General features: G+C 40.6%; 1 protein-coding gene across 6 annotated transcripts in view; it reads right to left on the bottom strand.

The window, feature by feature from the left end:
• kiaa1109 (KIAA1109 ortholog) overlaps positions 1–23,220 on the bottom strand; it is a 460,818-nt gene extending 437,598 nt beyond the window's left edge. For all 6 annotated transcript variants that reach the window (XM_067993249.1, XM_067993258.1, XM_067993276.1 and 3 more), the window contains exons 1-3: positions 23,142–23,220; positions 21,986–22,025; positions 19,739–19,858 (exon numbers count right to left, since the gene is read on the bottom strand). The gene's annotated coding sequence lies outside the window, so the exon portion shown is untranslated. The remainder of the gene's footprint in view (positions 1–19,738; positions 19,859–21,985; positions 22,026–23,141) is intronic.
• Between the last annotated feature and the right edge of the window lie 1,055 nt (positions 23,221–24,275).

Below are 24,275 nucleotides of genomic sequence, written 5' to 3'. Positions count from 1 at the left end.
CAAAATTGGCCTTTCCCCAATTTAGAATTTTAACTTTTGGGCCAGACCTATCCTTCTCCATAGCTATCTTAAAACTAATGGAATTATGATCACTGGTCCCAAAGTGATCCCTCACTAACACTTCTGTCACCTGCCCTTCCTTATTTCCCAAGAGGAGGTCAAGTTTTGCCCCCTCTCTAGTCGGGCCATCCACATACTGAATGAGAAATTCCTCCTGAATACACTCAACAAATTTCTCTCCATCCAAGCCCCTAATGCTATGGCTGTCCCAGTCAATGTTGGGAAAGTTAAAGTCCCCTACTATTACCACCCTATTTTTCTTGCAGCTGTCTGTAATCTCCTTACATGTTTGCTCCCCAATTTCCCGTTGACTATTTGGGGGTCTGTAGTACAATCCTATCAACGTGATCTCTCCCTTCTTATTTTTCAGTTCTACCCATATCGACTCCGTGGGCGAACCCTCGGATATATCCTCTCTCACCACTGCCGTGATGTTCTCCCTAATCAAGAACGCAACTCCCCCTCCTCTATCTTTCCTATAGCATCTGTACCCTGGAACATTGAGCTGCCAGTCCTGCCCCTTCCTTAGCCATGTTTCAGTAATAGCTATAACATCCCAGTCCCATGTACCCATCCATGCCCTGAGTTCATCTGCCTTGCCCATCAGACTTCTTGCATTGAAATAAATGCAGTTTAATCTAGACTTCCCTTGGTCTTTGCCGTGCTTTCTCAGACCATCTGTCCGGTCATGTTTTGTACACTCTCCCTTACTGCCTTTTGTTTCTGTCACCACTTTACTTCCTGCATCGATTCCCATCCCCCTGCCACTTTAGTTTAAACCCTCCCCAACAACACTAGCAAACACTCCCCCTAGGACATTGGTTCCAGTCCTGCCCAGATGCAGACCGTCCAATTTGTACTGGTCCCAACTCCCCCAGAACCGGTTCCAATGTCCCAGGAATTTGAATCCCTCCCTCTTGCACCATCTCTCAAGCCACGTATTCATCCTAGCTATCCTGTCATTCCTACTCTGACTAGCCCGTGGCACTGGTAGCAATCCTGAGATTACTACCTTTGAGGTCCTACTTTTTAGTTTAACTGCTAACTCCCTAAATTCAGCTTGTAGGACCTCATCCCGTTTTTTACCTATATCGTTGGTACCTATATGCACCACGACAACTGGCTGTTCACCCTCCCCCTCCAGAATGTTCTGCAGCCGCTCCGAGACATCCCTGACCCTTGCACCAGGGAGGCAACATACCATCCTGGAGTCTCGGTTGCGTCCGCAGAAACGCCTGTCTATTCCCCTTGTTGGCTATACGCATGAAGAAGCGCCTACTGATGGAGCATCCAAGGTGGATGAGGACCCTGGGCTCCATTAATGACAAAGGACAACCCTGCCTTGATGTAGTGACCAGCAGCAGTAGCATCGCACAGGCAACATTATAGCACCAGGAGCCCATACAGCAGTTGACTATGGGTCATTGGGGCAGCACCACCCTGGACTCCATCTTTACAGCAGCAGGCACCTCACCATCTGTACATGGCAGGCTGCACAAGGCAGCTCAGGATCTTAATCCTGGGATGCAGGCAGCAGCATACCTGCTCCAGACATCAGCATACCTGCTGCAGACATCATAGAATCATAGAAAGGTAACAGGATGGAAGGAGGCCAGTCAGCCGATTGAGTCCACGCCGGCTCTATGCAAGAGCAATCCAGCTAGCCCCACTCCCCCGCCCTATCCCCATAGCCCTGCAAATTTTTTCCTTTCAAGTACTTATCCAGTTCCCTTTTGAAGGCCATGATTGAATCTGCTTCCACCACCCCCTCGGGCAGTGCATTCCAGATCCCAACCACTCGCTGTGTAAAAAAGTTATTCCTAATGTCACCTTTGGTTCTTTTACCAATCACCTTAAATCTTTGTCCTTTGGTTCTTGACCCTTCCACCAATGGGAACAGTTTCTCTCTATCTGGATCCTTCATGATTTTGAATACCTCTATCAAATCTCCTCGCAATCATCTCTGTTCCAAGGAGAAAAACCCTGGCTTCTCCAGTCCATCCACGTAACTAAAGTCCCTCATCCCTGGAATATTTCCAGTAAATATTTTCTGCGCCCTCTCTAAGGACTTCACATCTTTCCTGAAGTGCGGTGCCTAGAACTGGACACAATACTCCAGTTGTGGCCAAACCAGTGTTTTATAAAGGTTCATTATGACTTCCTTTGTACTCTATGCCTCTATTTATAAAGTCTAGGATCCAGTATGCTTTTTTAATCTCTTTCTCAACCTGCCGTGCCACCTTCAACGATTTGTGCACATATAACACCAGATCTCCCTTTATTCCATGGGCTGCAATCTTCATGATAAGCCTACCAGCACTTAATCAAACGCCTTTTGTAAGTCCATATACACCACATCAACTACACTGCCCTCATCTACCCTCTCTGTTACCTCATCAAAAAATTCTATCAGGTTAGTTGAACACGATTTGCCTTTAACAAATCCGTGCTGGCTTTCCCTTATCAAACCACACTCGTCCAAGTGACTGTTAATTCTGTCCCGGATTATCGTTTCTAAAAGTTTCTCCACCACGGAGGTTAAACTGACTGGCCTATAGTTGCTGGGTTTATCCTTGCACCCTTTTTTGAACAAGGGTGTAACATTTGCAATTCTCTAGTCCTCTGGCACCACCCCCATATCTACGGATGTTTGGAAGATTATGGCCAGTACCTCCATGATTTCCACCCTTACTTCCCTCAGCAACCCAGGATGCATCCCATCCGGACTGGGTGACTTATCTACTTTAAGTACGGCTAGCCTTTCAAGTACCTCTTCTTTATCAATTTTTAGGCCATCCAGTATCTCAACTATATCTTCCTTTATTGAGACTCTGGCAGCATCTTCTTCCTTGGTAAAGACAGATGCAAAGTACTCATTGAGTACCTCGGCCATCCCCTCTGCCTCCATGTGTAAGTCTCCTTTATGGTCCCTAATCGGCCCCACCCCGCCTCTTACTACCTGTTTACATGCTCGTAGAAGACTTTTGCAACAATGCATATTGTTACTTTGATAAACCAATGATTCTTTCTTTGAACTGCCGCAGCAAAGCCAGTCTGTTCCAATGTTTATTAGTCAGCTCAGAAGTAATGCATCTGAGGATGCAACTAGAGGATTTCCAAATAATAACTGCTAGTGATTTTCAGGTGCTGTGTCAGGCAGGTTACACTTGCCGCCAAGGTAAACTATGAACTAGAAAGCATAGCTTCTTCTGAAAGGTGAAGAGATAGTGAATCATGACTCTCACTGTATCAAGGCACAGACCACTTCTCCATGCTCTGATGAACATTAGCAAAGAGCGTACCATGTCAATGTAGTTATCCCAGAACTTATGACTTGCTTTCAAATTCCATTCAAGAGATGCAATAAATTCTCATTCAGGTCCACTAAATTCTATAGACTTTTCAATATCTTTGCTGTCATCCCCTCCAAGTCACACACCATCCCGACTTGGAAATATATCGCCGTTCCTTCATCGTCGCAGGGTCAAAATCTTGGAACTCCCTTCCTAACAGCACTGTGGGAGAACCTTCACCACACGGACTGCAGCGGTTCAAGAAGGCAGCTCACCACCACCTTCTCAAGGGCAATTAGGGATGGGCAATAAATGCCGGCCTCGCCAGTGACGCCCACATCCCATGAATGAATTTTTAAAAATCTTCAGAGACTTTTTGGCACCACATGATGTTGACTATAAGAACATGATTTGGTCCATAACAATTAGTGTCAAAATAAAACTGGCCTTGTGTGGTTAACCACTGGCAGAGCATTTTCTATTTGAATTATTCCACCGCCTTAGCTACCAGTTTGAGAGTCCTCAGTCCTGTTTTACGACTTGCCCCATAGTAGGCAGATTGCAGTGCTGGCGGGATAAAACATCAGATTAAAAAGATTGTATTTTTTTTTATAAAACTTAATTTTTTAAGCTTTTTGATGTTGTGTACAGGCTACCAAACCAATATTTTTTAAAAATTAACACAGGGAAAAGATGTTATGTGTTTAAGTCCAGCTAGTCTTAATTTGTTAATTTTGGTTACGGGGAACTTGGTCTGAGCTAAATAATTATCAAACCACACTCCTTTCACCATTGATACCACTTTTTTTAAAAAAACAGCACAATCTGATTACTGTTTTGCCAATTATTTCCTAACCCATAATACATAATTTCCTTAAGGACAGGTGGGGACAAGAAATTTTTCTTATCTAGCCATTTTTCACAAGTTAGCTCCTGGACTAGTATATAGTCAGTTTCCTGCCCGCAGTTAAAAGTGAAAGTGGAATAGAATCATGGAACCCTTACAGCACGGAAGGCAGCCATTCGGCCTGTCGAGTCCGTGCCAGCTCTCTGCAAGAGCAAACCTGCTAGTCCCACTCCCCCGCCCTATCCCGTAGCCCTGCAAATTTTTCCCTTCAAGTACTTATCCAATTCCCCTTTGAAAGCCACGGTTGAATCTGCCTCCACCACCCCCTCAGGCAGTGCATTCCAGATCACAACCACCTGCTGTATAAAATAAACTTTTTTTTCAAGTCGCCTTTGGTTATTTTGCCAATCACCTTAAACCTATGTCCTCTGGTTCTTGACCCCTCCGCCAATGGAAACAGTTTCACTGTCCAGACCCTTCGTGATTTTGAATACCTCAATCAAATCTCCTCTCAACCTTCTCTGCTCTAAGGAGAACACCCCAGCTTCTCCAGTCTACGCACGTAACTGAAGTCCATCATCCCTGGAATCATTCTAGTAAATGATCAGTGTTCCATAAATGCTCCCCCACTGAAACAGTCTCCAACTGCCCCACTTCATTCCCCAGAACTAGATCTTGCATGGTACAGAGCTCGGTGAGAGTTGGGTGAAATTAATGCCAAGTCACTCAAGGATTCAGAAAAAAACAATACCCAGTCTAACTGCTAGACAGCAAATTCTTCAGAGGCACTTACATATCTATTATTGAAATATTTTCAGTTAAGCCAGCAGCAACTTTCAATGAGCTTTTCTTCCGAACTGTAAAAAATTATTCCTTTCCTTGTGATAATACTATATTGCAATCTTCTGCAGGTTTTTTTCAGTACAAATACAAGACACGTAAAGGCAAGACTATTTTAACAGGCTGTAGGATCAGATATTAAAAATGATTAATACCACTTCAATGACAACACCATCTTTCCTTTAAACCACATGTGGCTCAATATGACCGTATGCAAAGAAGCAGGTCATGCAATTAAGCATTCATTTAATGAACAGAAAAGCTGACAGAGTGATATTCTACTATACTGAAATTCTTTAATGTGAAAGAAAGTCAAGTGGTAGGGCAGTGAGGAAGAAACCACAAATTATTTTTTCTGTATGGAAGACCCCTTGAATCAGATCTTGCTCCCTATTGGGCCAGTCAGGCAACATCCCCATACATCCATAATAGCTCCATAGGAAACACCAGAGACCACAGCCTGTCCATAGTCATTCGACCCCGAGAAATCATGCCATCGACAGCTCTCAAGTTTGGATAAAATCACAGCTCCAGAACACGTGGATGTTCTCACCAGAACAGCCTAGCAGGCAGAGAGGGACAACATGAGGATCTCCATGCACTAATTTGTATAGAACACTGGAGAAGCAAGATTGAAGTGCACTGAGCAAGCACAGAAAACTCAATGTTAGAGGATGAAAGACATCATCAACTGCAGTTCTATGTTGAACAAGTGGTGTAGAACTTTTCACTTTTGCAGTAATTATATTTCCATTAAAAAATTTCTCTGCAAAAATAAACTACAATGGTGTCTCATCTCTTATGCTCTCTCTCCCTGCCAAAGTCCCAGTGCTTTGCCTCTCCCCGCCTACCTGAGTAAATTACACGCTGGTACAGTAAGCAGTTGTCAACGTGTTCCCTGTACACCAACACTTTAAACTTGTTATATTTAAAATTAGAGTTTTTAATGTTTAAACTGCTGTCAAGCAGACTCCATGTTGACTAACACCAGCCCTTAACTTTCCTCACACGGTTAGGTGGGCGGTGAGAGGCAGATGTTGATGATTGCATGATATAAGTGCTGAAAATGAGTAAGATGCACATGAGCATGCAGTTGAGTGCAAAAGAACAGACTAGGATCTGGATTCCACTCACTTACTGGGCAGCAGAGTCCTGACAGATTTATCTTGCAATCCTGCTTTGTTCACTGCAGTCAGAACCATGAGCACTGGCTAACTCACTCATCCTTCTCTATATTTTTAATTTTATTCTCATATACTGCTGGCATCAATTGTTTAAACTTAGCATGACTAATCCAACTCCAACAGAGGGAGCAGCAGAAAACACAGATCATTCCAAACTATCAGCCCTGGAAATTCAAACAAGCAAACTCAAAAGCATTTTAAAAAAAATAGAAACCACAAGTCCCATAAACTCCTGTCAAATTTAAATTGGCAATAATTACTGCTCAAACTGGGGTTCATCACAGCCCCAAAATGAATGGGGGGGGGGGGGGGTGGTGGTGAGAATACCCCTGTCATGCAGGTAAGATCATTGATGTTTTTACAAAAACAAACAGAATTCTAATGAGGCTATTACTTCAAGTGGGCAAGTACTTTAAACAAAAATTACTGTTTCTAGATTTTCCTTCTCCTTTAATGAAAGGCTCTATGTACAGAGGATATATCAAGAGGCTGACCAGATAATTCATGACAGACAAAATAATTAGAATATTTTCCAGCTAGTCAAGAATATGATAGTATTTATAGTTGACCTTCAATTGAAAAAATAGCAACTATTTTTCTAGTTCATAGCTGTAAACACAGGACTTCTATTTCCAGTGTTATTTCTCCACACACGTATATAAGTAGAGGATTGTTGGCAGAAAAAATATTGATATAATATTTATCCAACAGATGAACCCAACCAAATAACATGAGCAGTGAAGTCATGAGTCTTCATTCAGTCGGATCACTCTATTGAGTCAAAAGCCTAACAAAAGGGCTTCTAATGATAGTATGAGTGTAACAGAATTTTTTTTGAACTAGGAATAGCTACATAATAGAGTATATAAATCAGGCAGTGTTACCATAGGTTATAGTAGCATGGCACAAAATGACATAATTACATCATGCAGGGCTTTGAAGAAGTAACAGGAAAGAGTAGACAAGGGTAATGTAGTAGATGTAATATATTTGGATTTTCAAAAAGCATTCGATAAGGCACTGCACTGTAGACTGTGGAGTCAGGGGACAAGTAGCAGAATGGATAGCAAGCTGGCTACAAAATAGAAAACAGAGACGAGGGGCTACTGAGACTGGCAAAAGGTGAGAAGTGGTATTCCACAGTGATCGGTGTTGGGATCACTGTTCTTCACATTAATTCACATTAACGATTTAGATTTGGGAATTTGAAGTACAATTTCAAAATTTGCAGACGACACCAAATTAGGGGGTGCAGTTAATACAAAAGAAGAATGCGTCAAAATGCAAGACGACATTAATAAACTTGCAGAATAGGCGAGTAATTGGCAAATGAATTTCAACATAGTTAAGTGTGAGGTGGTGCATTTTGGAAGGAAGAATAAGGAGGCCACATACTGCTTGGATAATAAGAATCTAAAGGAGATAAAGGAGCAAAGGGATCTGGGGATACAGATACACAAATCACTAAAAGTAACAACGCAGATTAATAAGGCCATACAAAAAGACAAACCAAGCACTGGGGTTCATTTCTAGAGGGATAGAATTAAAAAGCAGAGACGTTATGATAAACTTGTATAGAACCTTGCTTGGACCACACTTGGAGTACTGAGCGCAGTTCTGGTCTCCAATGTTTCCATATCTTTTTATATATAATATGGAGAAGGTGCAAAAAAGATTTACAAGGATAATACCAGAACTAAGAGGATATACTTATCAGGAAAGGCTAAACAGGCTGGGGCTCTTCTCCCTAGAAAAGAAAGGCTGAGGGATGATCTGATTGAGGTCTTTAAGATAATCAAAGGGTTTGATAGGGTGGACGTAGAGAAAATGTTTCCACTTGTGGGGGGGGGGGGGGGGGGTCCAAAACTAGAGGTCATAGATATGATAGCCTGAAGAGGGGTAAGAATGTGTAACGTGCTACCACAAGGAGTAGTTGAGGCAAATAACAGATGCATTTAAGGGGAAGCTAGATAAGCACACGAAGGAGAAAGTAATAGAAGGGTATGCTGATATGGTTAGATGAAGTAGGGAGGGAGGAGGCCCGTGTGGAACATAAACGCTGGCATAGACCAGTTGGGCCGAATGGCCTGTTTCTGTGCTGTAGACTCGACGTAATTTGATGTAGACAAAGCAGCGAAGAGTCAATGGTTTTATCCTTGTTGCTACTATTGCAATTGGTTAGTTTAGGTATTCTCGAGTGTTGGCAACGTGATTGCTAGGGGAACTAATGCTTGCACAGGACCTAGCACAGGACTTTCTCCAACATATAAAAAAGGAAAAACAGAATTTGATTATGAGCATTAAATTAGTTCTGCTTTGCCCACATTTGGAGCAGAAATAGTTATGTACATTGGCCTGAACAATGCAGCCTTTGACATGAAAATGAGTCAATAGTTTTAGTGGCATTATCACAAGGAAGGGAACAACGCACCCAAAATTCTGAAGAAAACCCTTACATATTTACCTGGGAGTATTTCAAAATTCCTGTTGATATAATTGCAACCATTATAAATGATGAACCACATGAAATGCCCTTAAAAAACTTAACCGGTCAAATGTATATTTTTTCCCCCCAAAAATTATCAGTTTGCCAAACTAAAATTTGGTAGGAAGAATTAGGAGGGGCAATATAAATTAAATGGTACAATTTTAGAGGGGTGCAGGAACAGAGAGATCTGGGGGCATAAGTACACAAATCTTTGATGGTGGCAGGACATGCCGAGAAGGCTTTTAAAAAGGTATAAGGATCCTTGGCTTTACAAACAGAAGCATTGAGTACAAAAGCAAATAAGTTATACTAAACCTTTACAAGTCACTGGTTAGGCCCCAGCTTCAGTGTTGTATCCAATTCTAGGCACCATACTTTAAGAAGGATGTCAAGGCCTTAGACAGGGTGCTGAGAAGATTTACTAGAATAGTACCAGAAATGCAGGACTTCAGTTACGTGGAGACTAGAGAAGCTGGGGGTGTTCTCCTTAGAGCAGAGAAGGTTATGGGGAGATTTAAGAGAGGTGTTCAAAATCATGAAGGGTTTTGATAGAGTAAATAAGGAGAAACTGTTTCCTGTGGCAGAAGGGTCGGTAACCACAGGACACAGATTTAAGGTGATTGGCAAAAGAACCAGAGGAGAACTGTTTTTACACAGCAAATTGTTATGATCTGGAATGCACTGCCTGAAAGAGTGGTGGAAGCAGATTCAATAACAAGTTTTAAAAGGGAATTGGATAGGTACCTGAAAAGGAAAGATTTGCAGGGCTGTGGGGAAACGGCAGGGGAGTGAGACATAGGAAGGAACAGAGGAGCAGGAGTGGGCCATTTAGCCCCTCGAGCCTGATCTGCTATTCAATGAGATCATGGCTGATCTGTGACCTAATTCCATATCCCTTCCTTAGCCCCATATCCCTTAATACCTTTGATAGGAACATAAATTGAATAGCTCTTTCAAAGGGCAGCACAGGCATGATGGGCTGAATGGCCTTCGATGTTATATCATTCTATGATTCTATGAAATAATTGTTCCTCCATAGCCTACATACACAAAATAAATAATTTTCAACATTTTATTGGAGCTATACTGCCCAGGGCCACAAAGCACAAGTGCTGTAACCACTCAGTTTAGAAACAATCCAAAGCAAAATTGAGAGGAGGATATAAATTCTTATTTTTCAACAGTCTCATTTCTGATTAGTGATGGTATAGAAACATAGAAAATAGGAGCAGGAGTAGGCCATTCGGCCCTTCGAGCCTGCTCCGCCATTCAATAGGATCATGGCTGATCCTCGATCTCAATACCATACTGCTGCTCTCTCCCCATACTCCTTGATGCCTTTTATGTCGAGAAATCTATCCAGCATCTTCTTAAATGTATTCAGTGACTTGGCTTCCGCAGCCTTCTATGGTAGAGAATTCCACAGGTTCACCACCTTCTGAGTGAAGAAATTTCTCCTCATCCCAGTCCTAAATGTCCTACCCCATATCCTGAGACTGTGACCCCTCGTTCTAGACCCCCCCAGCCACGGGAAACATCCTCCCTGCATCCAGTCTGTCTAGCCCTGTCAGAATTTTATACGTTTCAATGAGATCCCCTCTCATCCTTCTAAACTCGAGTGAATACAGGCCGAGTCGACCCAATCTCTCCTCATACGACAGTCCTGCCATCCCAGGAATCAGTCTGGTGAACCTTCGCTGCACTCCCTCGAAAGCAAGTATATCCTTTCTTAGGTAAGGAGACCAAAACTGCACACAATATTCCAGGTGTGGTCTCACCAAGGCCCTGTATAACTGCAGTAAGACATCCTTGCTCCTGTACTCAAATCCTCTTGCAATGAAGGTCAACATACCATTTGCCTTCCTAACTGCTTGCTGCATCTGCATGTTTGCTTTCAGTGACTGGTGTACAAGGACACCCAGGTCCCTTTGTACATCAACATTTCCCAATCTATCATCATTTAAATAATACTCTGCCTTTCTGTTTTTCTTACCAAAGTGGATAACTTCACATTTATCCACATTATACTGCATCTGCCATGTATTTGCCCACTCACTCAACTTGTCTAAAATCGCCTTGAAGCCTCTTTGCATCCTCCTCACAACTCACAATCCCACCTAGTTTTGTGTCGTCAGCAAACTTGGAAATATTACATTTGGCTCCCTCATCCAAACCATTGATATATATTGTGAATAGCTGGGGCCCAAGCACTGATCCCTGCAGTACCCCACTAGTCACTGCCTGCCACCCCAAAAAAGAAACATTTATTCCCACTCTGTTTCCTGTCTGTTAACCAATTTTCAATCCATGCCAGTATATTACCCCCAATCCCATGTGCTTCAATTTTGCACACTATCCTCTTGTGTGAGACTTTATCAAAGGCCTTCTAAAATCCAAATAAACCACATCCACTGGTTCTCACTCATCTATTCTACCAGTTACAGCCTCAAAAAAACTCCAGTAGGTTTGTCAAACATGATTTCCCTTTCATTAATCCATGTTGACTTTATTTAATCCCACTGACATTTTCTAAGTGTCCTGTTATCACATCCTTTACAATACTCTAGCATTTTCCCTACCACTGATGTTAGGCTAACTGGTCTGCAGTTCCCTGATTTCTCTCTCCCTCCTGTTTTAAATAGTGGGGTTACATTTGCCACCCTCCAATCTGCAGGAACTGTTCCATAATCTATAGAATTTTGGAAGATGACAACTAATATCCACTACTAGCATCCACTATTTCCATGGCTACCTCTTTTAGCACTCTGGAATGCAGATTATCAGGCCCAGGGGATTTAGTGGCTTTCAGTCCCATTAATTTCTCCAGCACTTGTTTTTACTAATACTAATCAGACAGCTTAGAAATAAATGAAATTCACTGAACTAAGCAACAATTTTTTTTTGAGCTATGAAATCCTTTTCTTGTTCCCTTTATTCTCTTCCGCAAAAGGTCACGCCAAGCCACATACTTACTCCAACCCAAATGTCAGCTGTATTGCCCCAAACTTTCTGCTATGTAATTTCGAAGTCAGCATGTAGGAGATTGAGATCTTCCATACATAAACATATCAGGAGGGTCACATTAACTATACATCTCAGGAGAAAAAGCAGTGCTCAACATTTACAAGAGAGTGTGATACTGTTTTATGTAACTTCACTATTATGTAACAACCCTGAGGGGCTGGGCTGTGGAAAGGTGGAGTTTTGCCTCCTTCCACCCTTAGGAAACGGTAGGTGAGAACCATAACTCCAACCCCTCAAGATCATTGCTGTTGCAAACGAGAAGAGAAATAAATTGAAATTCAATGCGGGTCACATGCGGCACTAGAAAATCAGTCAATGAGTTACTGCTTTGTTTCTCACAAAGGACGGGAAATAGGCCATTGCGGTGTATCTGGACGGTCCCTGAATAAAACTTACTTTAAAATCAGAACTGAATAAACTCTTTTACTATCTAACACCTTTCCAAGACCCATTGTCTATTGAAAACAAAAGAAATTATTGCATCTGACTTTTATTTCTTTTGTAAAGATCACGATCAGCTTTTTTTCCCCCCAAAAAGGAGTCTTATGCTGGCAGTGCCCTTTCAAGTTCCTAGGACAAATCATCCCCTCATACTTCGACCACAATTGACAACTAAGGAAACAGGATACTAAAAAAAACATTTGAAGCGATTTATGCTCCCTGGCGAAGAATGGTCAGAGATTTAATTATGTAATTCCAAAATTAACAAAAGGCAGAGGATAGAATATCAATGACCCACCACAGTGCAAATAGCTGATGAACATCATTAGGAGAACCAACAGAAGACATTCCCAAATAACATCATAATGTACTTCCTCAAAGCTCTGCCCAAGTGTCACCAGTGTAATTTATTGGAAAACTATTTTCAGGTGTGTTGGTGCTCTCTCTTTCTCCAGTCAAACATTTAGAGCAGGCTTACCGTTCCTTGCTGGGTGAAAAAAGATCATCCCTAAGTATCTCTTGTGAGCCTTAAGCCAAAACAGCAAAGTGCAGTGAAATTCATCCCCAGTGTTAGTGGGAAGAAATGGATTGATAAGCCGACTTTTCAGCGCGGACACGATGGGCCGAAGGGCCTCTATCCGTGCTGTATAACTCTAAACGAGATGCCTCATTGAGGGCTTTTTGGACCAATACACGATACTTAATAGGATAGAGAAAATAAACGTGAAGAACATAAGAACATAAGAAATAGGAGCAGGAGTGGGCCAATCGGCCCCTCGAGCCTGCTCCGCCATTCAATAAGATCATGGCTGATCTGATCCTAACCTCAAATCTAAATTCATGTCCAATTTCCTGCCCGCTCCCCGTAACCCCTAATTCCCTTTACTTCCAGGAAACTGTCTATTTCTGTTTTAAATTTATTTAATGATGTAGCTTCCACAGCTTCCTGGGGCAGCAAATCCACAGACCTACCACCCTCTGAGTGAAGAAGTTTCTCCTCATCTCAGTTTTGAAAGAGCAGCCCCTTATTCTAAGATTATGCCCCCTAGTTCTAGTTTCACCATCCTTGGGAACATCCTTACCGCATCCACCCGATCAAGCCCCTTCACAATCTTATATGTTTCAATAAGATCGCCTCTCATTCTGCTGAACTCCAATGAGTAGAGTCCCAATCTACTCAACCTCTCCTCATATGTCCACCCCCTCATCCCCGGGATTAGCCGAGTGAACCTTCTTTGTATTGCCTCGAGAACAAGTATGTCTTTTCTTAAGTATGAACACCAAAACTGTATGCAGTATTCCAGGTGCGGTCTCGCCAATACCTTATATAACTGCAGCAATACCTCCCTGTTTTTATATTCTATCCCCCTAGCAATAAAAGCCAACATTCCGTTGGCCTTCTTGATCACCTGCTGCACCTGCATACTAACTTTTTGATTTTCTTGCACTAGGACCCCCAGATCCCTTTGTACTGCAGTACTTTCCAGTTTCTCGCCATTAAGATAATAACTTGCTCTCTGATTTTTCCTGCCAAAGTGCATAACCTCACATTTTCCAATATTGTATTACATCTGCCAAATCTCCGCCCACTCACGCAGCCTGTCTATGGCCCCTTGTAGGTTTTTTATGTCCTCCTCATTCTCTACTTTCCCTCCCATCATTGTATCATCTGCAAACTTTGATATGTTACACTCGGTCCCCTCCTCCAAATCGTTAATATAGATTGTAAAGAGTTGGGGACCCAACACCACTGACTACTGGTTGCCAGTCCGAGAATGAACCATTTATCCCAACTCTCTGCTTCCTATTAGATAACCAATCCTCCACCCATGCCAGAATATTACCCCCAATCCAGTGATTCTTTATCTTGAGCAATAATCTTTTATGTGGCACCTTGTCGAATGCCTTCTGGAAGTCTAAATACACTACGTCCACTGGTTCACCTTTATCCACCCTGTACGTTATATCCTCAAAGAACTCAAGCAAATTTGTCAGACATGACTTCCCCTTCGTAAAGCCATGCTGACTTTGTCCTATTAAATTATGCTCATCTAAATGTTCCGTTACTGTCTCCTTAATAATAGATTCCAAAATTTTACCCACCACAGATGTTAGGCTAACTGGTCTATAATTTCCAGCCTTCTGCCTACTACCCTTTTTAAATAAGGGTGATACATTAGCAGTTTTCCAATCTGCCGGGACCTTTGACGAGTCCAGAGAATTTTGGAAAATTATTACCAAAGCATCCACAATCCCTACTGCCACTTCCCTCAAGACCCTAGGATGTAAGCCATCAGGTCCAGGGGATTTATCCGCCTTGAGTCCCATTAATTTACCGAGTACCAATTCCTTAGTGATTTTAATCGTATTTAGCTCCTCTCCCCCTCGAGCCCCCTGTTTGTCCAGTGTTGGGATATTCTTTGTGTCCTCTACCGTAAAGACTGAAACAAAATATTTGTTCAGCATTTTTGCCATCTCCATGTTTTCCACCATTAATTTCCTGGTCTCATCCTCTAAGGGACCTACGTTTGCCTTAGCCACCCTTTTTCTTTTTATATAACAATAGAAACTCTTGCTATCTGTTTTTATATTTTTTGCTAATTTATTTTCATAATCTATCTTCCCTTTCTTAATCAATCAATCCTTTAGTTACTTTTTGCTGTCTTCTAAGACTTCCCAATCTTCTATCCTCCCTCTAAGTTTGGCTACCTTATATGTCCTTGTTTTTAGTCGGATACTATCCTTAATTTCTTTACTTAGCCACGGATGGCTGTCATTTCTTTTACACCCTTTTTTCCTCAGTGGAATATTTTTTTTTTGAAAGTTGTAAAATAACTCCTTAAATGAACACCACTGCTCATGTACCGTCTTACCCTTTAATCTATTTTCCCAGTCCACTTTAATAAATTCCGCTCTCATACCATCATAGTCTCAGAATACTTTCAGATATGCCAGAGCTGAAAGGCAAGCAGGCACAGGCTCATGCTTGTGAGGGGCAAGTTTAGGACAAAAGTCAGGAGGTATTTCTTTACAATGAGGGTGCTCAACAGTTATAATAAGTTGGCAGCAACAGAGTTTGACGTCAGGACGTTGGACTAATTTAAGAAACAGCGTAATGGGAAGAGAAGGGCTAGCATTCTGGAAGGATGAAATTAGGTGGCCCGAAAGGTTGTCTTCATCTGAACCTATCTTGTGACGCCCCTCCACCCCCAGCAGCTGCTTCACACTAGGGCCTTGTAACAGATCGTTCACAACCTTGCCTGCAGCTGGTATGCACTACAGGAAACCAGAGAAGGAAGATGATGACTGAAAAAAAGAGGGAGTCTCAGTTTTCGTAAATGAAAACAAAATTAATTATCAGTATCTTCATTGTAATTTTAGTAGAGCTCACCCACTTTAATCACTGTAATTAACACATAGCAATTAACAAAGGTGGATTGTATCACACAAGCTAGTAAAACTAATATAATACAAAGGTACTACAGTGGCTCATAGAAAAGGGTAATTCACTACTCGGGCTTTTGAATTTCAGATTTCAAAATTACTTGTTTACTCGGTTTACAATTTTTAAAAAGAATTCCAAAAAACCTACATAAGCAGAGCTAAGCAATCTGAGATATGCATCTGCGCTGCACTTACATTAAATCAGATTACAGAATTAACTTGCTCTCACCACTGCATAATAGTTCTAAAATCATAAACTAGTTTTACATACAGTATGTGTTACAACACAAATGAAATCTCTCATCTAGTAACCAGTCTTGTCTAGTCACAAAGACAAGCACTCTCCTCAAATTCAACATTCCTGCTGCCAGAAATAAAAATCCCTGTCTGGTACCAATCTGCATTAATGTATACATTGTTTATATTTTGAGTTTGAAGAAAAATACAAGATAAAGCTTTTACCGTGTGTTAGATGTGTCCATTTAGCTCTCATAAGGTCTTTCATTATATCACAGATTTTTCCTGCACCCACAACCAGGAAGTTTCAATACAACATATTAAATCCTTAAAAATTTAGTCAATAAATAAATGACCATGTCACAACACTACAATGTCTATCACAGTAGAATAGCTCAAGTAAACTATTTTCAACAGTGAGGCAACAATGTTGGCAAAGGAACATGGTATAATCCAAGTGCACAAATCAATTCTGACAATTTTGCTTCAAGCTCCAGAACTAAACTCTTAAATTATGAAAAATAGTCTACAGAACAGAGTGATTTTCATTCGAGAAATGAAAATTGAGGGACGACGCAATTCAGTTCTTTAAAATGCTAATACATAATGTAACAACAACTTGCATTTATATATCACTTTTAACATAGAAAAACATCCCAAGGCACTAACATAAGTATGCAGGTTACTTAGCTTTTTTTTAAAATTCGTTCATGGGATGTGGGCGACACTGGCAAGGCCAGCATTTATTGCCCATCCCCAATTGGACTGCAAATGCAAAACAAAAGGAAGGAAAGTCTAGTACTTGTTCAAAAGTTCCACTTTATATTAGAAGAAAATATCAGAAACTTCTCTGATGCTTTAGTAAAATTGTCAATTTTATTGCTATTCCGTGCTTCCATAGAAAACAATGGTCTACGCATGGTCTCAGTGCTGGGCAACTCCAGGGCGGCTCCATTTTCTATCAGCTCTTGCAAAATACAAGCGGACACGTCCAATCAGGGAAAGACACACTATCATGCCGGCAATATAATTGACGTGTTCATTCAGACACCAAAGAAACGTATACTTTGTGTTTTATCATTATTTATTGGGCCAGAAATTGCTGTAATGGCGCATCTTGTGGCGAACAATGTTAATTGGACCTTTTACCTCACTATTCACATTGCATTAATTTTTCACCGCAAATTGATAATGGCACAACGACGTTAACATCGCATCTGGGACCTCATGAACGTCGTGCCCAACAGCCTATTTCCTTAACCAATTAAATTTAATAGAAAAAGAAGCAGAATGTACAACAGAGATGGAAATAAGGTAAATTAGAGTCAACAGAAAATGCTGGAGAAGCTCAGCAAGTCAGGCAGCATCTGTGGAGAAAGAAACAGAGCTGCAGGTCGAAGCCCTTTCGTTGCTGAGGAAAGAGAAGTGGCTGTGAAAGCGAGTTTTAGAAGAAACCTGATCAAACACGAGAAGGAAACAGAAAGCACTGAAAGTGAACAAGGTAAAAAAAGACAAACGGAAATCCCTTTGGAGAGAAGAGCAGAACTTCTTCAAGGTGGGCATTCCTGGAAGAGAAGTGGCAGTGAATTAAACACTAAATCAAAAGCAAAATACTGCAGATGCTGGAAATCTGAAATAAAAAGAAAATGCTGGAGATGCTCAGCAAGTAAGGCAGCATCTTTCTCGACAGATGCTGCCTGACTTGCTGAGTTTCTCCAGCATTTTCTGTTTTTATTTCAGATTTCCAGGATCCGCAGTATTTTGCATTAAATTTGAGTCAAATTAGGCGCAGAAATAGAAATAAAAAGAGGGAAAGAAAGACAGAAAAAAGAGACAGAATGGCAAAGTAAGAAAAAAAGTTAAAAGAACAAGCAGAAGAGGATATTGTAATCCAGTTGTGTTTGGGTATTGATGTATTGGTTCTTGAGAAGTTAATAATAATTGAATGGCAGAGTAGGTGTGCAAAATGTACAAACATTCTTGCTCATATACTGCATCCCAAATCAAAAGCAAAATACTGCAGATGCTGGAAATCTGAAATTAAAACAGAAAATGCTGGAAATACTCAGCAAGTCAGGCAGCATCTGTGGAGAAAGAAACACAGTTAATGTTTCAGGTCAATAACCCTTCGTCAGAACTGGGAGAAGTTGAAGATGAAACAGTTTTTAAGCAAGTACGGAGCCAGGGAAAGGGGGAAGGAAGGAGAGGGGAGGAAAGAACAAAAGAGAAGGTCTCTAATAGGATGGAGGGCAGTAGTGATTAAATGACAAAAGGAATGGTGGTGCAAGGCAAGGAGGGTGGTAATGGGACAAGTAAAGAAACAAAAGATGGGTCTAGAGGAGCTATAAATGGCAACATCAGAACCATTATCAGCATCTGCTAATCAAAAAAATGGGACATTTTGATTCGGCACTTTACAACCTTCTGGACTCAACATTGATTTCAATAATTGTGCCTAACCACTGCTCACATTTTTTATGGACATTCTGATAATGGTTCTGATGTTGCCTGAAACATTAACTCTGTTTCTTTCTCCACAGATGCTGCCTGACTTGCTGAGTATTTCCAGCGTTTTCTGTTCTGTTTTTATTTGCAGCATCCCAAATTTATTTCCTGAGAGAAATCTATCTAATTTGCATTTCTGAGTATCAAAACGGCTCTGCATCCTGAAATTTATTGCTTTCCGACACTAACAAGAGTGTGCTTGGCAAGACTGGCACAAAAGTACTGCCAAGGCAGATAAAAAATAAAGTTTAAAAAGCCACTAGGAACAATTCACTACCTGCTGGAGAGAGATTCCAGTTTCATTTGTTCCCTTTCTGGGCCTCCAAGGTTGAGTTTCATGTCAGGACCATAAATCACATCATTAACAGGGTCCTTACGACATGAATTACCAGCTCCAAGTGGCAGTGGCGAGATTCATTCGCATTTATGGCCCAAATCTGGCAATTTCTTTACCTGCAATTAATTTCAATGGAGAGGCCCACGGCGAGGTTGCAATTCTTTTGATTTCGTTGAGGCTAACGGTGGAGCGACACAAATCGTCCAGTAATTTGTGGAGAATCGGAACTCATGCCATATCTCTTTCTCGCCACAAATTGCTGGATTTTTTGCGAACTAATAATGGCGGACGCCATTATTTCGCCACTATTTTTCCAGCAATTTCTGGCCCGTTATAAAAAGGAAGTACTTTGAATAAAAATTACTCACCTAAACTTTCCTTTCTATTTGAGCTTTTAAAATTAGCAAATCTCAATTGAGATTCGAGATTTTTTTTGTTATAGAGCTATAGTTATGTGGAATAGACTCCCTCAAAAATAAATGATGATATGTAGATTAAAATGTTACTCATTTCTAAATTAAAAGTTATCACTATAGAAAGATGTTGAAATAATGATCACAGTCACATTTTTCTCATATCTATTCGGGGTGCTATATCACTCAGTTTTCAATAGTGTTCTTTATCATATGTGATATAAAAGGTGTGAACAGACTACATATTAGCAAACTGAAGTATATATTGTACCATACCAGTGAGGAAACCTTAGTTAATGAGCAACAATAGACAAGGAAACAAAGAAACACAACTTTCCAACGATAACTTTCACATGAATATCAACCACATGGGAACATTCTGTGCTTGCTTTTCCTATTATCTATCCTTAAAGTTGATTGTTTTCAGTTTTTAAAGTTTCCCATGAATTTTACTGTTTTAAAAAAATAGATCCACAGGATTGGAGAAGAGGCTAATTCAACTGAAGAAAATTTCAGCAAAAACCTTTACACACTTAACAATGTTATATAGAAAGAGTAGAACAAAATTAGAACTTTTTTTAAAAAGATCACATCTAACAAAATAAATTCAACTCAAATCACTTACAGTATATTAACTTGACAAGTCCCTGTATGCAGGTTTTGAGGCATAAATAGGGTCTGGAAGGATATCTGCACGATGATTGCAAAAATTCTTGACAAACATCCTCCACTTAGACCATGAAACCTAAATGTAATAGATTTAAATTAAAAGTTATTGCACAGCACTCAGAATCCAACAAAATGCATTTTAATTCAGTTTCACAGGTTACTAAATATTGGGCAAGAATTTACTGTCAAAATAATGGTGAGGCTAACGGCGCTCACCGTTATTTATGTGCAAATCATACAGCAACTTCAGGTGAAGGCAAATGCGTGGTTAAAAGCAAAAATCTGGAAGTTGCTGTCAGAGATGCAACTGTTCACCATTAGCTTCGCAAAAACAGCACCTTGCTGTCCACCTCACCATTCAAATGCATTGAACGGCATGAACTTCCTATACCTGCACGATAAATACAAACTAAACTCGCCACAGAAAGTTAGGGCTTATCCATTTCAGTCTAAATACCCTTTTTAACGGTGTGATAAGTCTAAATTACTGCCAAACTACCTCTCTGGCACTGAAAATTAACTTTTACAAGTGTGGTATCTCATTCCTTCAGCTTTTAATTGTTGTTGGAAATTTTTATAAAAGTTCAAATTAATTTTTTTTTACTTTATCTTTGTCTTTTTTTTCCTCTCTCTCTCAATATTTCGCTTTCTGTACCTGATTTGACATTGAATTCACTATTATAACTTACACTTTCTGGTTCAGACTTTGCGCTGTTCATTTCCTATCCGTGAATCTGATTGGTTAAGGAGACACCCAGTTGCTTGCCCTGTTCACACAGGTCCCAGATGCCCTGTAGAGGGCACCTCGCCATTTCAATCTCCCACATACAGCAACTTCCAGTGCAAAATCTCATGGAAATTAAACGGGCAAGGGCAAGTCCAACGAACAGCAGGTACCATTCGTTCACTGGCTACAGTAAATTCTGGCCCATTAATTCAGTTATATTAAGGCATTCAAAATCTAATTACAAAGATCCAGCAATAAACTTCAAAATAATTCAGCTAAATAATGCCAGACACTGGGGAAGCTATTCTTGCTCAAAATCTCTGGTCAACTTAATTGTAAACAACGTTTGTAAACATTATTACAATATAATTCTATTCATTTAAGGTGTCAGCCTGGGTCAGAAGTTGTAGGATCAAGCAACACTCCAAAGACTTGAGCACATAATCTGGGCTGGCACTTCTGTGCAGTACTGAAGGAGTGCTGCACTGTCAGAGGAGCCGTCTTTCAGATGAAACATTAAACTAAGGCCCCATCTGCTCTCAGGTGATGGTAAAAGATCCCACGGCACTATTCGAAGAAGGGCAGGGACTTTGTCCCGATATCCTCGCCAACATTTACCCCCAACTAACACCTAAAGTAGATGATCTAGTCAATATTTCATTGCTGTTCATGGGAGCTTGCAGTGTGCAAATTGGCTGGTGTGTTGCCTACATTACAACAATGATTACACTTCAAAAGTACTTCTTAGGCTGTAAAGTGCTTTAGGTCATCCTGAGGTCATGAAGACAAATGCAAGTCTTCTTTCCTTTTTCTTTCTTTATTTCAATTCCTCTTTTGTAAATTATGCCCCAGTGCTTGCTAAGAAATTCACATCAACAAAAATCATATGTAATACATCCTGCAGCTTTCACAATATACAGACTAATGTTTCCATAAGCTTACTCATCAACAAAGCAGCAGGACTGGTATTTGCATTGGACAAATATAAAATTTAAAATGATCATCCCAAAAAAGTTGTCAGAATTCATTTATAGTTATTTTCCACAAAAAACACTGAGGTTAAGGCAAATCGTCGGAGCAGCATAAGGAACTTTGCCCTGCCATAGACATGAGATACAAAAAGTTTAATTTCCTAGCACTGACATCCTTCACTTTATTAAATCAAATTATTTCTTAATTTAAAAAAGTTACAATATTGTCCAATGGCAAAGCTGCTAATTAGCAATAAAAGAATATTATGTTTTTACATTACTTTTATTTCTAACAAAGACAGAACAGTAACGTGAACAGGAATGATTTAAATCGTGTTCTCAAAAAGCCTGTCTTTTCCCCTCAATGATGCTGATAACATTAGAGAAGGATGGATTTCAGGACCAAAAACATTGTCTGTACAGATCAGCATATATAGATTATTAAATAAATAACCAGATGGATAATATTAAGCTTAAAGGATTGTTAGGCTTTTAAAACACTTACTTTTCATCACAGCAGGGGGTAGTAGAAGAGAAGGAGACTGCTGCAATATAAAAGACAATATGGTGTGAAAAGGCTCTCATCCCTATCTGGTAATTTGTTCAAAGAACTGGGATTTGTAAAACATCAGACAGTGTGCATCCAGCAGGAAGCAGGCCATAAAAGCAAATGGTATAAGAGAGGTCATGTTTTTACTTAGTTAGGAAAGAGACCTTTTTGCTACCTTTGTGATCTGGTAGCATGAACAGGCTTGAAGAAGCCATCTTCTCATCACATCCATACACTTGAGTTTCTAGATGTAAAGCTAATGTGTGCTGCTTTGTATGGATATTTAGGGTTCATGTTTAGTCAACAATAAATAAAGTGAATCAAACATATTACCGTCTCTAGCTTTTTGAATCTGTTTTAAAAGGATATAGGGTAATTAAATGAGTAGGCTGTGCAGGTCCTGGCACATAACCTACATAATTAGCACAAATCCAAAAATCTACCACTCAGTCTACTGTCTTTGAAATGAAACAGAAAATTTAAAAGTTATGGTTTAATTAAACAGGTTTATGGTTACAAAATCAAAAATTATTGTAACATTCTAGACAAAAATTGCAACTCCATATAATCTCAAACCTTGTTTATTAGAACCGATTTTCGGTTCACTATTAATAGCAACAATTTTCAAACCCCGATAAAAACGATTTTGCTATTAAAACTGCCTAAATTTATCCAAGAATGGCAAAAAAATAAAAAAAATTTAGCACGGATGAGAGTGGGCAATAAATTAAGCTGCAAAGCAGGAACAGAGCCTCTTTTGTTACGCATGCGCATGACTGAAGCACAATGCCTGCCGGGAGATGCAGTCCATCGGAATTGTTTTTTAACATTCGCTCCTTCGAGTTAATCTCACCACAATCCATCAACCGCCTGCCCCGGCGGGCACACCGATGCGCCTGCACCCAACTCTTTTCAATAAAAAGGTCGGGTGTGTTGTTGAACGGGTTATCGTTCCGGCCTTTACCTCAACAGTGTGCCTTCTCCCTCCAGTCCGATACGCCTCCAATCAGCACTCCGGCAAAGAAATGCACTTCTTCCCCCTGCCGCTCTCCACCTCATATGTCCGTCTATCTATCTCGCCCGCCCGCCCGTCCCTCGGTCGTCTCCTTACCTTTCTTTCACGGTAGAGTCAACACCGGCTTTTCCCCCCCCGCGGCTCATACTGAACCTGGGATTTCCTGCAACTCGCGAGGAGGGGTCGACGGATACATAATCTCGCGAGATGCAGCGCGAGGGCGGCCGTTGGGGCGCAGGGCAGGAAGTGGCTGGTTTTTGCTGTTCATCATTGGGCTCAACATCAACTGTGGGCAAGGCTCAGAGACACTGTGCCCATCCGGGATTTGGGCTTGTTCCTGTTCTTATCCAGGGGTTGCTGAAAAGTCACCTATTTTAACATGCGACCAAACATGGCTCTTTTAAATTGGCGAGAGTTAAGTTGACTGTTTAAGTAAGAAAACATTTCTTTAGGGAACTCACAAAATGTTGCAGCACAGAAGGAGGCCGCTGACCCCTGCTCTCTGAGAGACCATTCCACTTACTCGCAATCCCCATCCCTCATTTTAATTTATTTTCCAGATATTTATCGACTTTCTTTTTAAGAGGGGGCTTGTTATAATGTTTACTTATCGGTTCTACTTCATCACCATTTCTGGCAGGGCATTCCGTGTCATAACTATATTAAAAAAAAATCTCCTAACCTCCCTTCATTTTTGTCATCACGATCTTACATTGATGCCCTCTAATCATCGGCTCACCAGTCAATGTTTACTGCTCTTTCAAAGAACTCTTGCTTCAAAACGACTATAGACCAAATGTTTCTAAGTGCAAACTTTAAAGATTGCAGTAGACAGCCAACAGAATTGCATTTACATTAATATAAGTAAAATTTTAACTTTTTTAAATGTGCAGTCTTCATGTGGTTCAGTCGTTCAATTCCTTTGCCTGCCATGCAAAAAAAGGCCCAAGATTGATACCTGGCCAGTACAAACCATGCTTTTATGGGGGTTGAGCAGGAGAGTAGAATTAGGCTAAATGGCGCAGGTGGTGAAAAACACCAACACAGGCTCAGGTTGAATGGTCTGTTACTGTGCTGTTACATTCTATGTACAGGTTACTATTCAAAAATGGTAGAAGTAAGATGTTTCATCTCAATGGGGGCAAAAAATGGCATGATCCAGCTCCTCCTCCTAGTATGTCATTTCCAGTCACTAAGTGGAATTTTGTGAAGTAAATCCCTGAGAAACAC

The sequence above is a fragment of the Heptranchias perlo genome, chromosome 1 (assembly GCF_035084215.1).
Source record: "Heptranchias perlo isolate sHepPer1 chromosome 1, sHepPer1.hap1, whole genome shotgun sequence".
NCBI lineage: Eukaryota > Metazoa > Chordata > Chondrichthyes > Hexanchiformes > Hexanchidae > Heptranchias > Heptranchias perlo.
Note: the sequence above shows the minus strand (reverse complement) of the source record. Positions and strands in the feature narration are given on the sequence as shown.